The sequence below is a fragment of the Miniopterus schreibersii genome (genome assembly GCF_964146895.1).
Source record: "Miniopterus schreibersii genome assembly, chromosome: 9".
Lineage (NCBI taxonomy): Eukaryota > Metazoa > Chordata > Mammalia > Chiroptera > Miniopteridae > Miniopterus > Miniopterus schreibersii.
In genome coordinates this window covers 81,176,494-81,188,645 of record NC_138118.1, presented here as the reverse complement: position 1 = coordinate 81,188,645, position 12,152 = coordinate 81,176,494, and the positions used below count along the sequence as shown (strand labels likewise).

At 50.2% G+C, this 12,152-nt stretch overlaps 2 protein-coding genes across 2 annotated transcripts in view; one reads left to right on the top strand and one right to left on the bottom strand.

The window, feature by feature from the left end:
- The window catches only part of LRRN3 (leucine rich repeat neuronal 3), a 28,219-nt gene extending 25,771 nt beyond the window's left edge, over window positions 1-2,448 (bottom strand). Inside the window, exon 1 of the mRNA XM_081147356.1 lies at window positions 1,879-2,448. The gene's annotated coding sequence lies outside the window, so the exon portion shown is untranslated. The remainder of the gene's footprint in view (window positions 1-1,878) is intronic.
- Window positions 1-12,152, top strand: part of IMMP2L (inner mitochondrial membrane peptidase subunit 2) — a 395,161-nt gene that overhangs the window by 202,334 nt on the left and 180,675 nt on the right. The gene's annotated exons all lie outside the window — the stretch shown is intronic.

Below are 12,152 nucleotides of genomic sequence, written 5' to 3'. Positions count from 1 at the left end.
TTTACGACGGGCTGGGTCGGGGTTAAGCAAGCGTGTGCGTGGGATGGAAAGTTTCCCCGGGAAAGGTCTGAGAGATGCTCAGCGGATACTGCAGTGCTGCATCCTGCACAAGTTTGAGATCAAATGGGGAGGTGGGCTGCCTCCTTGGAGCCTTGCCTCTGGGGGAGGAACTCGGGGTACCCCCAAATATCAGGGCTGCTCCGTAGCCAAAGCGGCACTGCCGAGGAGCAGCAGGGGAGCCAGTACAACTGCGTTTCCTCTCTGCAATCAGTCATTGTGTTTCCTCGGACCGCGTGAGCCTGCGATACAGGCGGGCGGGTGAGCCCCGCCTGCCCATGCAGAGCTCGGCTCCCCGGCCATTTCTCCGGGGAGCAGGAAACCTCCCCTGAAACTTGTTCATTCCGCCAAGGGGGGGGCGCCTTGAAGCCGCTGGCTCACTGTCAGGCCTGCTTTATGGGCCCCGCTTACAAAGGTCACCGGAATTAATTGGCTTCTCACATTACAGATTGTAAATCGGCTTGGTTTTTTGACACATTTACGGGAAAGTGGCAGGATCTAAGTGGCTGGTTATTATCTTGTGGTTTTTTTAGGGTTTTTTTTTTTTTTTTTTGGCTCCTATCAGAAACCAGGGAACCAATGGTAACTCTGAAATCACAGGGGTAGAAAAAAATCGCATGCGGTTTGAAAGAAGCCGACTCCATTAACTGTGGGGTTAGTGGGACGAGAGGAAGGGAGGCGTCTCCACAGGGCCCATGAAGGGGGGGTGCCCGGCGCATCCCCGGTTGGCCTCGTCTGTCTAAGTACTGCGCCCCTTTATGAGGCTGGAAGGATCGGTCAACCCCGCTGTGCCCCACGCGCCATCGCTACAGGGATATGCTCATAGTTTACGGAGAGCGATTCTGTCTGGAAGGAATTGCCTCTGAAACTAACAAGGAGAGATGCCAGAGGCTGGACCAGGGCGCACCGGTTTCTAGGTGGATCTTTCAAATCCTTTATTTATTTACTACCCTCTTTCCACCAAATTAGGGAGGTTCTGCTCCCTGCCTTCCCTGAAATGACAGGCAGGGAAACAAGGATATGTTGTTAAAAACGAATAAATTAGCGGTGAATTAAGCCACCCAGCTCGACCCCAGCAAAGGGAACCCGGCGCTCAGCGTGAACAAACAATCCTCTTGGATCCGACACCGGGCGTGGAAGCCGCCCTGCGGGGGGGGGGGGGGGGGCGCGCGCCCCCATCCAGGGCCCTTCCAGCCGCGCCAGCCCCCAGACCTTTGGCACCAGGGTCCCTTCCATCCAGCGAGGGGCGCTGCTGAAGGGAGGCCACTCGCCCCCAGGCCCCGGGCTGCAGCCTGGCAGGAATTCAGGGACTGTCCGCGCCGCGCGCACTGCCCACTCCGCTCCGTGGTCTCAGCCCCGGACCTACAGCAGCGTTTCCCTTCATCTGCATCCACCTGGTGGGGGGAGGCCAGGAAAGTGCCCCATTTGGGGGATGGGCTGCAAAGCACAGGATGATGGGCGCTCTGCTTTTCATTCCAAAGACTGGAGGAAAGGGGGGGGGGTATGCGGCCGGCCCCCTCCCCCCGCCCGCCCCCCTGCCCCTTCTCGCTCCCGCTCGGCCTCCCCCCGCTCGCAGCCCGTCCGCGGCGTCCGGCTAGTACGCGCCCGCCGGTAGGGGACCCGGCGCGCAGGGCTTGGGCGCACGGCCCCAGGGCTTGTGCCTTTCGCTTTCTTCCCCCGAGGCGCAGGCACAGAACCGGGCTCCGGGAATTCAGAGCCGAGGCGAGCACCCCGGCGGCGCGGAGGCGCAGAAACACCCGCACCCGGCGAGGCGACCGCGGACGGAGCGCGTCTCCGCGGAAAGGCTCGTTTTAAACTTACCTTGCGCGGCAGTTTCCCCGGAACAGCCCCTCCGCGCCCTGCGCGTGGATCGCTCCGCCGCCGGCCTCCGAGGCGGGCGTCACATGGCGGTCTCCCGGCCGCGGGCGGCAGTGGGTGCGCGCGCGGGGAGCCGAGCGCACGCGGGCATGTGCTCCAGGTGGGCACGCAGGGGCCCGCGTCCCCGGGCGGGCGGCGGGCGGCGAGGGGGCGGGGGCGCAGCTGGTCCCTCCCGGGGCCGGGGCCGGTGCGGGAGCGGGAGCGGGAGCGCGGCTCCTCCCTCTGTCTCTCCGTCTCCCTCCGTCTGTCTCTCCCCCTCTCCCTCTCAGTGGGCCGGCCGAGGCTCTCCATCCGGCGAGGACCGGCCCGCGGGGCTGGCGCTCCTTCTGCCCGTCTCCATGGCGGGCAGCGCTGCGTCGCTCACCCCGTCAGCTGTCACCCCGACTCCGTGCCTCCCGCTCGGGGTCATTAATAACCCAGCGCCCCCCACTCCCGGGGAGGAGCCAAGCGCTCCCACGCCCCGGCGGAGACGGAGCGCGCGCCGCTGCTCCCGTCTGGTTGGCTGAAGCGACCTGTCTGTTCTGTGCCACTGCTGCTTAGGATACAAATAAATGAAACAGGTTTGCACATTTCCCCAGGATCATCCCCCTCCCGCCCTCGGCCCTCCCTCGGCCCCTCCCTCCTCTCTCCATCTCTCCCCCCTCTCTCCATCTCTCCCTCCCTCTCTCAGTCCCTTTCTGATGAGGGAGAGGAATTTTTGGACAAGTTTTCCCATTTTTTTTTTTTTTTTAGGTTATTAGTCTTTCAGAGACACTGCTTTCTCTCTGCACATAGCAGGGCGCACTCCCTACCGGAATTCCCCAAGTGTGAACACACCTGGGAGGGGCGCAGAGCCGCCGCCTCCCCCTCCGTGAAGCCCACCAGCCGCCCCATCATTTAGGAAGAGCCGCCTGGGGCCCTTGGAGTGGCGTCCGCGGCTCTGTCGGTCCCACTTAATTCCCCCAAATGTGCTTGCTGTTCAGTAACATTTTATTTTTTAAAGCAGTGGTATTTCTTATCTGGGTTGACCAGATTTAAAAAAAATCAAGCATATATTCGCTTCTGCCTATAATTCACAGCGTAGGCATGTGAAGGGGGCGTTTTGAAAAATATGTATTTCCAATTGCATTTCACTCACTTCTCCTTATGTGAAGCAGTTCATCTGCCAGCCACTTAGGCGTGGGTACGTGGGGTGGTGTTGGGTGTGTGTGTGTGTATGTTTACGGTGTATGTTTTACTATTCTGGGGGAACATTTCTACTGTAATATATTACATACCCGAGAAAACAAATTCTTTTTATTTTTAGATCTATTGACTCTGAATGTACATTTTCCCGGAAAATATACAATGTACACACACTACATAGTTGAAATTGGGAAAAGAAACCCAGAAAAGCAAAGCAGTGTGTGTTTCTGAAAGAGCACCTGGTTGTAAATCGACAGCAATTTTTAAAAATGCATGTTTTACAACCTCAATTAGTATAGTAGAGAAACATGCTATTGAGATGACTGGAACATAGGATTAATTTATCAACAGGTCAAAGATAGGCTAAATACATGATCCGGCCCTCGTTTTGAGAGTCTACCCTCTAGTGGAGTAAAAAGAAATGACGTTTTTCATATTATTAGATTTTCTTGGGGAAATAAAAACTTTGCATCTAATTGCTTCTTAAGTGTTTATTGAAACGACATAGGCCAGCAGCTGGCAGTTAAATCATCATAATACCAGGAAATTAAAGAAAAGAAGTTTTGTCTCTAACAAATATTTTTACTTTGTAGTTTTCTTTAAAACGTTCCCAAATGCTTTATATTTCCCTTCTATAAAAATGTATTCAAATAGTTTCTACACTTTGGAGTAGAAATAAATTCAAGACAAAAGCAGTTTCTTTATTCCTCTAATAATGCTGATTCCAGACGGTTATTGTCAGGTTTTACTTTCTGCTGGACACTAGTGTTTACTCTGAATGTTCGGGATCTGGTCAGATGCAGGCTATGTGTGTCCATATGAAGCCTAACGTCCTTCTGATGACAGAAATAAGCATCTTACCCCTTCTCCTCCAATTTTACTCCTTCCAGCCTCAACCTCTTGCATATTTCAAGTCATTTCAACACTGGCAGGATTTTATTCCCACATATGAAAAAATTCTGTTAGAATTCTGATAATTATTTGAAAAAAAAAAAAGGGTTTTCATTTTCTGCCATTGGTTCCTTAAGCATTTCCCTTGGGTTGATTGGTGCTGACTGCATAATTGACAAATCCAGTCATCAAGCCAATTAGAATGCACTCCCGTAATGAAAGTAAGTGGTGATCATCAGAGAGCTGATTAAACTACTTTCTGGGCTTATAAATGAAACCAACAATCATACCTAATGTTTACAATTTCGGTCTCTTTCAGGAATCAAAGAAAATGTCTAAGTTTTAACGTAGTGAGAGTTGGGTATTTTAAATGCTACCTTATGCCGTATCTTAGGAAGTTGTTTTAACTAAATGGTTACCTTTGGGGCGTGTAGGGGAGGAGATTGCTTATATTGCGATTGTCCTTTGGTGTAGGCATGTATATGATACATTCAAGAGATTTCATACTCATTTTTATAGATTTCATATCATGGAACAAGAGAAGTGGATTTTCAATGTGAGAGAGGAAATAACTCTGATGTTCGGTGAGAAGGGTGAGAATTTTGCTCTTTGGCCATAGTTTCCTCCTTTTGCTACAGGAGCTTCAGCAGCTTAGTAGAATTTGGCGTTTCCGGTGATTTTCATCCATCAGTCAGGTCTGCCATTTACTAGAAATATGAAAAGTGACTCTCCGAAAAGATACGTTAACAACTCACTAAATTATCACATCTTCATGAAGTACCACATGAAGACATTACATTGTGGCTGAATACAGATTTCAGGGCTTTTGAATTTGTACAGTTGCAAATGGTCATCAAACTAAAACCATAGAATCTTAAAACTGCAGTGTCTTGTCCCTACAAGATCAAGGGACCTAAGAGCACACAGATCATGGGGGGAGCAAGAGCAAGGAACCCCCGGTCTTCCAAGACTTTCTCCACCATATCACCTCTCATCTACTGGATAACTGACAGATCTCTGATTTCTCCTCTTTTCTTCCCTGTACCCCCATTTTCCCCTTACTTTGTCAAGTTTTTTTTCTTTAGAATCTACTAGAACTGTAGAGAAGATTACCTTTGGAAATACACTGGAACACCTGGATGTCCATGTCAGCTGCCTTGTAGCCAGTGTCTGCAGGGTTTCCTACAGTTCACATTAAAATGTATTGAAATAATTTTAAAGCATAAATGAATCGTTACAGTCCTTAAATTATGTCGGAAGAGTTCTGCTTTCCTTTTCAGATAAGAAAGTGTAGGGATACAGTAAACATTTATTCATTGGTTGAAGGTTGAAGTTACTCATTTGTGAAGGCTACTGTTACTTCGTGGAGCCCGGGGCAGTGTGTTTCGTGGCCGTTGTTGGAGAAGTGGTCTGGGGAGTGGGTCCTCCTAGGATTGTTGTGAGGATTTAAGCAGTGAGTGTGTGCAGAAGCTTAGAAAAGTATCTGGGACAGAGTAAGCCTGCATGAATGTCTGACGTCACCCTTACCGCCGTTATTATCACAGCCGTTGTCGTCGTCATTGTCATCTGTGTCGTCACCAGCATCTGCCCGGCTTTCCTCTCTGCTTGCAGTGCCCCTTCTGCCCTGCACCAGGTCGCTGCCTCTCACCTGTCTGCCGAGTCCTAAGTAAGTTAGTTTAGTTCAATAGCTAACCCCTCCTCGTATCTGGCCCTCTAGCCAGATACAATCTCTCATTTGACCCCCAGATAGCATTCTTTCTCTCTCCCATCGCTGATCATTTTTAACTGTATTATAATTATTTCTATAATTTGAATCATTTGCCTTTTTAAGGTTCCCCTGGAGGGGGAACTTCTTATTTATCTTTAAGCCCGGTAGCACAGAAAGACGGAGCGAACAACACTTGAGTACTAACTGTGTATGTTTTAAAAGTTACTTGCTTTTCACAACATCTTTATAGGAAAGACGTTTTTAATCCCCATTGGACCGCGTAGGAACACTGGCTCAGCGAAGTTAGGTTACTTGCCCAGGGTCCCCCAAACTGTTAAATAATGGGGCTGAAAGTTGAACCCAGCTCTGTCCGCCTGCGGAGCCCAGGCTCCTCTGACTGCGCTAGGCCCTCGGTGTGCGCTTGTGAAATGGGCGAGCCTGGCGCTCAGTGTGGTCAGCAACAAGGAGCTGAAAGGAAAAGAGCGTTTTTAAGGAATGGGTGTGACGCACCGGACAGCGGGCACCGGGTACCCTGAGCTTACTCGGCGAGGCCGCTGCTGAGGGGGGGCCGCCACTGTGCGAGGGGCAGCTGCGGTGGCCCTGCCTCTGCGGTCCCGTTCTGAGAGCGGGTTCGCTCTTAAGCTAGAAACGCCATGCGAGGCGGGTGGCCTTAGCTGTTCCTGGGAGGGTTGGACTAAAGGAAGCCGGGTCAGAGCCTCATTTGCTTCTCAAAGACGTTTTTGAGAAGCAGAATTGGAGGAAACAATGAGATTCTCATTTAACCGTAGGTCTTATTGTTCATGAGGGGTGTGACTCCAGTCGCCGTAGGTGCGTAGTTTCACCCCTCGGGAAAGTTCACAACCAAGACTGAGGAAGATGTCAGAAGTCCAGGAGATAATCATCTGTCTCCTGTCTGTATACCTCTCTGTCTGTCTCTTTCTCAGACTCCCTTCTTCAATCCCTCTTTCTCCCTCCAACCCCCCCTTTCTCCATCTTTCTCTGTAGATCCAACTCTCATCTTGGTTTCTTTCTGTGCATCTCTCCCCTTTTTGCTTTCAGAGGGTTGACTTTCACTTCTTCTTTGGCCATGGGAATAAATAGGGAAAGAGTATAGAAAAAAAAATACATATTTGGTATATGTATATTTGGTAGATAGGTTAGTAACTGGAGAGAGAGGTAGTTTTTAAGTTGCACAGAAATAATGGAAAATAAATACATCTAAAAACGACCTATACCAAACCATTGGTGGTAGTTTTCTATCATGGGAGAAAGGGAGATTTTATTTTATTATTTTATTTTATTTTAATTCTCAAATTTCTGCAGTCAAGATATATTAGTGTTTTTATAATCAGAAATAATAGCTATTATTCTAAAAGTAAGATGGGATTCTTTTGGGTATGATTTTACTTCTATAACTGGTGCTATGTTGTTTAGTAAAATACCTCACCTTCTCTACTGAGGACTCAGTTCCACCCATGATGGAATAACTAAAATAGCAACAGCAGCAGCAGACAGCATTTACTGAACACTTGTGTCTCATGAGTGTTTCATGAGTTGTCTCAGTCCATCTTCCCTGTTAAAATCGTAGGTAGCACCCTGCCAGTGTGGCTTAGTAGTTGAGCATCAACCCAGGCACCAAGAGGTTGCAGGTTCAATTCCAAGTCAGGGCACCTGCCTGGGTTGCAGGCCTGATCCCCCATAGGGGGTGTGCAGGAGGCAGCCAATTGATTGATCCATGTTTCTCTCTCATCAACATTTCTCTCTTCTCCCTCTCCCTTCCTCTTTCTCTAAAAGTCAATAAAAATATATCATAAAAATATACTAGGTAGCTATTAGTCTCACTACAGATCAGAAAACTGAGGGCCGAGGGAGCAAAAACTCAACACAGTTGCTCGTTGGAGTTGGCAGTCAAACCAAAGTGTCTGACTCCAAGGCTGACGGGTGTAACTGCGCTAGTCACTCTGGTGCGTCTCCCATGTGGCTGTGCAGTCGTTTTCGCCATTTCTAACTCCAGGGCCTGCCTTCCCTCAGCCACACTCAGTCCTCAGCCTTTCCTGAATTCATCCTGCCTGGCCCTCTCTCACCGGGTTAGTTTATTTCTTCTGCAAGCCTGCCAGCTCTACGAGGCTTCTGCTCAAAAATCCATCCTTTAACAAGCTCCCCTCATCTCAATGAAAATAAGTAGTTTCCTTATTTTATCACATTTTAAATATATGCTGTTTTATTGTATCTCTCTCGTTCCAACATGTATTATTGCTCGTGGTTTATTTGTGCCTAGATAGTAAGCAACTTGAAGGCAGAAACAGGCCCTCTTGGCTTTGTATATTTAATAGTACAGTTTGCATATTAAAAGGTCAGTGTTTGATTAGCTGAACCTCATTGCGTCCCTGGAGGAGTAATTTACTACTCTCTTCCGTGTGCTCGTTTAGTTCCAAACACTTCAGTAAAATCAGAGACTCGTTTAGCTAATAAAAAACCTGCCACTAAAGGGGATACACTTGGTCAGATCAGTGACTCTGGTTACACCTGAGGTCATTCACACAGAGGCTTTTACTTAGGAGGCGTAGTGTGTCCTTTGACTGGGCCTTTTGCTCTGCTGACCACGCCACTTCCTCTTGGCATCTTCTTCGATTGGTACACATTCAGTGCAGTTTAATAAATCACATGGGTTCATATAGCTACTAAGATTTACGTAAGTTCTAGGCAAAAATTAGATGCTGAGAACCAAGATGACATGTAAATTCACAGCAAAAGTTGAGCACCGAGATGTCCCCTGTGAAATACTCTTGTGCACAGTCTGTTGGTATTTTTTTTCCATATGTGGGTTCTTGTGTAAAGGAGGGCCAATGAAAGTTACCCTTTTGCATCTGAGCAGAAGATCAAGGCAGTGATTTCTGAGCAAGAGAGCCAGCAAACCGTTCTTGTCAGTAAGATATTGAGGATTCTATTTGTATTGCACCACCTAGCAGTTAAAGGGCCATTTGAATTTTCATGAATATTTTATGTCACTTTTGCTTGACTTCCACTAGCCGGGAGAGCGAAGGTGGCTGTTAACCGTCCTGGTCAGATTGCCGCCCTTCGCTGATGGAGGGCAGGGGCCCAGGGCTGACCGCCGCCTAACGTGTTAGCGACTGTCCGCAGCGTCTCTCCTTGAGCGTGGGGAGGGGGCTCAGCCGCTTACTACAGCGAGCAAGGGCTGCAGGACAGACGGGGGTTCTCGTGGCTCTGACGCACCCCGATGCCACCACTGAGTTTTCAGCTTGAAATTTTTATTTTATTTATTTTAAATCCCTCACCCAAGTGTATTTTTTCCATTGCTTTTCAGGGAGGGAGAGAGACATGGATTGGTTGCCTCCGGCATGCGCTCCCACTGGGGCAGGGGATGGAGCCTGCAACCAAGGTAGGTGCCCTTGGCCGGAATCGAACCCGGACCCTTCAGTCCTCAGGCTGATGCTCTAACCACTGAGCCAAACGAGCCAGGGCCCAGCTTTACACCTTAAAGCTATCTTCACTCCATTGTATCGCCCTACTCTATTCTGGTAGGACTATTGTTGGGGGGCAGGTGCTCAGATCTTGGTCTTAGGAATATCTTTGGAAACGAGTTGACTAGGTGATTAAAAGAGGTAATTCTGGGCACGTGCCAGGTACTCAATACAGATTTTTTGAGGGCTACTGCTCTGTTTATTACCATTCCGTGTACTGTACTCGGGCCTGACCCTCCGAGGAGTGAGCCTCTTTGGCAGCTGGCTTCTGACTCGGGGCTGGAAAGGGTAAAGAAGTTCTGGGCAGCACGAAGGACGCGTGCGGATAATGCGCCGAGTCCCCTTGGGGGGCTCCCGCGTTGCCCGTCAGTGGCGCTTACAGACCTACCCTCTCTGGGAAGAAGCCTGTCCCCTGCCGGCAGAGGCCAGGATTGGTGCTCTGCCCCTGGGCCCGTGACACAGAGTAATTGAGGAGAATGCAGGATTGAACAAATGAGTCGGAACTCGGGGTTCGACGGGTAAAATCACAGCGTGTTCAAGCTCTGCAGCGTCAAGTCTTCACATCTACACCTGTGGACGCGTAGACCTGTGTACGTGAGGTCAAGGTTCCGCTATGGTTCTTGGGTGAGGTATTAGCCATAGTCCGTGGCCGACTGGGCCGTGGTACTGCTCCTGTGGACGTAGAGAACGGATGTGCCCCTCAGGGCCTTGGGGAGGATCCATCCCGATTTTGGGGAGAAGAGCTCACAGTGGCGTGTCACTGATGGGGTGCAGTGTTCTGCTTGGTAGGCAGCTTGATACTGTTATTTTTGTTGTTAAATTTATTATGGCTCCCTGGCCTGTGTGGCTCAGTTGGTTGGGCGTTGTTCTGTGCGGAGCATTGAACGGTTGCTGGTTCGATTCCAGGTCAGGGCACATGCCCGGGCAGCAGGCTCTGTCCCAGGTTGGGGGACACAAAGGAGGCAGCCGATGGATGTTTCGCTCTCACATCCATGTTTCTCTCTCTCCCTCTTCCTTCCTCTCTCTCTAAAAACTCATTTAAAAAATCTTCAAACAATGTGTCGTTGCTGTTGTTCAGGAAAACACAAGTGATTTTCCTTGAGCTGTCCACGGAACACAGTGGAAGAGGTCAGCCTCTGAAGTGGAAGTCGTGCTGCTGAAATTATAAAAGTACCTCAAGTAATGAGCAGCACTTGCTGAGTGTTAACCGCATGCAAAACGCCGAAATGTGGCGAGCAGGGCACGCACACAGGTTTATTTCTCCGGCGCTGGGAGGCGGTTCGGCATCTTCCCTTCTTCCCAGAAGAGGAGGCTGAGGTTCAGAGGCTGGCTAGCTTTGCAGTCGCAGAGGCAGGGAGGAGCTGGGGGGGTACAGGCGGACCCCAGAGCCAACGCTCTCACAACTGTGCTCTCTTCCCTTCGCACGTCGTCTGCGGCCTCACCCGCCTCTGCTTTGCATGTTCGTTAGCACAGCTTTTGCTCCCCGTGTTGGCTGATCTGTAAACAGGTTCGCACAACACGTCCACGGGAGAGTGCTGGCGATGGTTCAGCGGAACCGCGCTTTTCTCACTTCGAGATCTTGGACTAAATTCCTGCCCCCTAATTGGAGGATTTCAGCGGAGTGTGAAGCTGTCTGCAAACGGTTATCCTCAAAGGCAAGCGTTCTCTCGACTCAGATGATCTTTTTTTTTTTAATTTTCATGTTAGTTTCTATCCTAGGAGAGTCCACTGTGTTTGGCTGCCTTTGAGAGCCAGTATTTAAAATGAAAAACAAGTGTATTACTCGGTCAGCGGAGGCAGCTCTTCCTCTAATGTTGTGTCATCCCGGAAATAAAGTAACTGGCTAACTGATAACACACACAAAACGTCAACACCGCTAGACGTAAAACTACTTTAATGTTTTATTTTTTTTATATGTTTGAGTGAGACTGGGCTTAGGTGTTTCAGGGCTGGAGATGCTTTGAAGCACATGCCCATGAAAGCAGAGCCCGTCTCTCCCGTGACGCCCCCTCCCTGCCGTTCTCCTCCTCAGACCTGCTGCAGAACGTGAGTGAACGAACCCTCGCCATCACGAGCCCTTCTTACAGCCTAACCTTGTGTAGCGGGTCTGTTTTAGTGCAGTGATGCAGTCACTATGCAGGCTTCGGGGCCCCCCCGTGAGCAGGGGACGCTCGCTGGGAGCCCACGCGCGAGCGGCAGGGCGGGGGAGCCCGGCGCGGGGCTGGCGGGGCTGTGCCCAGGGCTCTCACGCGGTCCCCATTACTAGGGAAACGGCTCATTTTGTCTGTACACGCTCTGAATAGAGGACTCATTTGAAGTCTAGTGCTCAAACCATGAGGACCGCATTACGGAGCCGAGAAAGGAGCGAGGGGAACAAAAAACATGCTTGCAAATGCCACCGAGCACTCGCAGGGCGTCCCACGGCAATAACATTCCATGAGACAGAAGGTGCATTTATTTTTGCCGCATTCCAAGTTATTTTGGTGCCATAAAAGCAAATTTCTTTGCCCGGCCGTGGAATGAAAAGCAGCAAAGCAGATGTTCCCCTGACCTGTGTGGTCATTCCTGCTCCTGGTAGGTCCCCGTCAGAGGTGGAAGGGGGCGGGTGCGGATTCTCACGTTCATCTGGGTTCCCTTTCTCGGGCTCTGTCCCCAAATAGTACAGTGCTGTCTCCCTGCCAGTGAAAAAGCCCGCGGTCAGAGCCAGACCTCGGAATCCGCGGCCTCCCGGTTGTCACTGTCGCATCCAGAACGGCTGTCCTGCAGACGGGCGCCCGGCGCTCTCCGATGAGCACCCAGGCCAGACCTGGAGCGAGGAAACACTGCTTCTAGAACCTTCCCACCCTGCCCTCTCGCTCCTGCCAGCTTACAGCGAGGAAAGTGGCTTCTGCCGAAAAGTCAGACGTTCTTTCTGTCTTCCTGGTCCTGGAAGGTAGATTTTATGGGACGTAGTTTACACCGTAACCTTTATC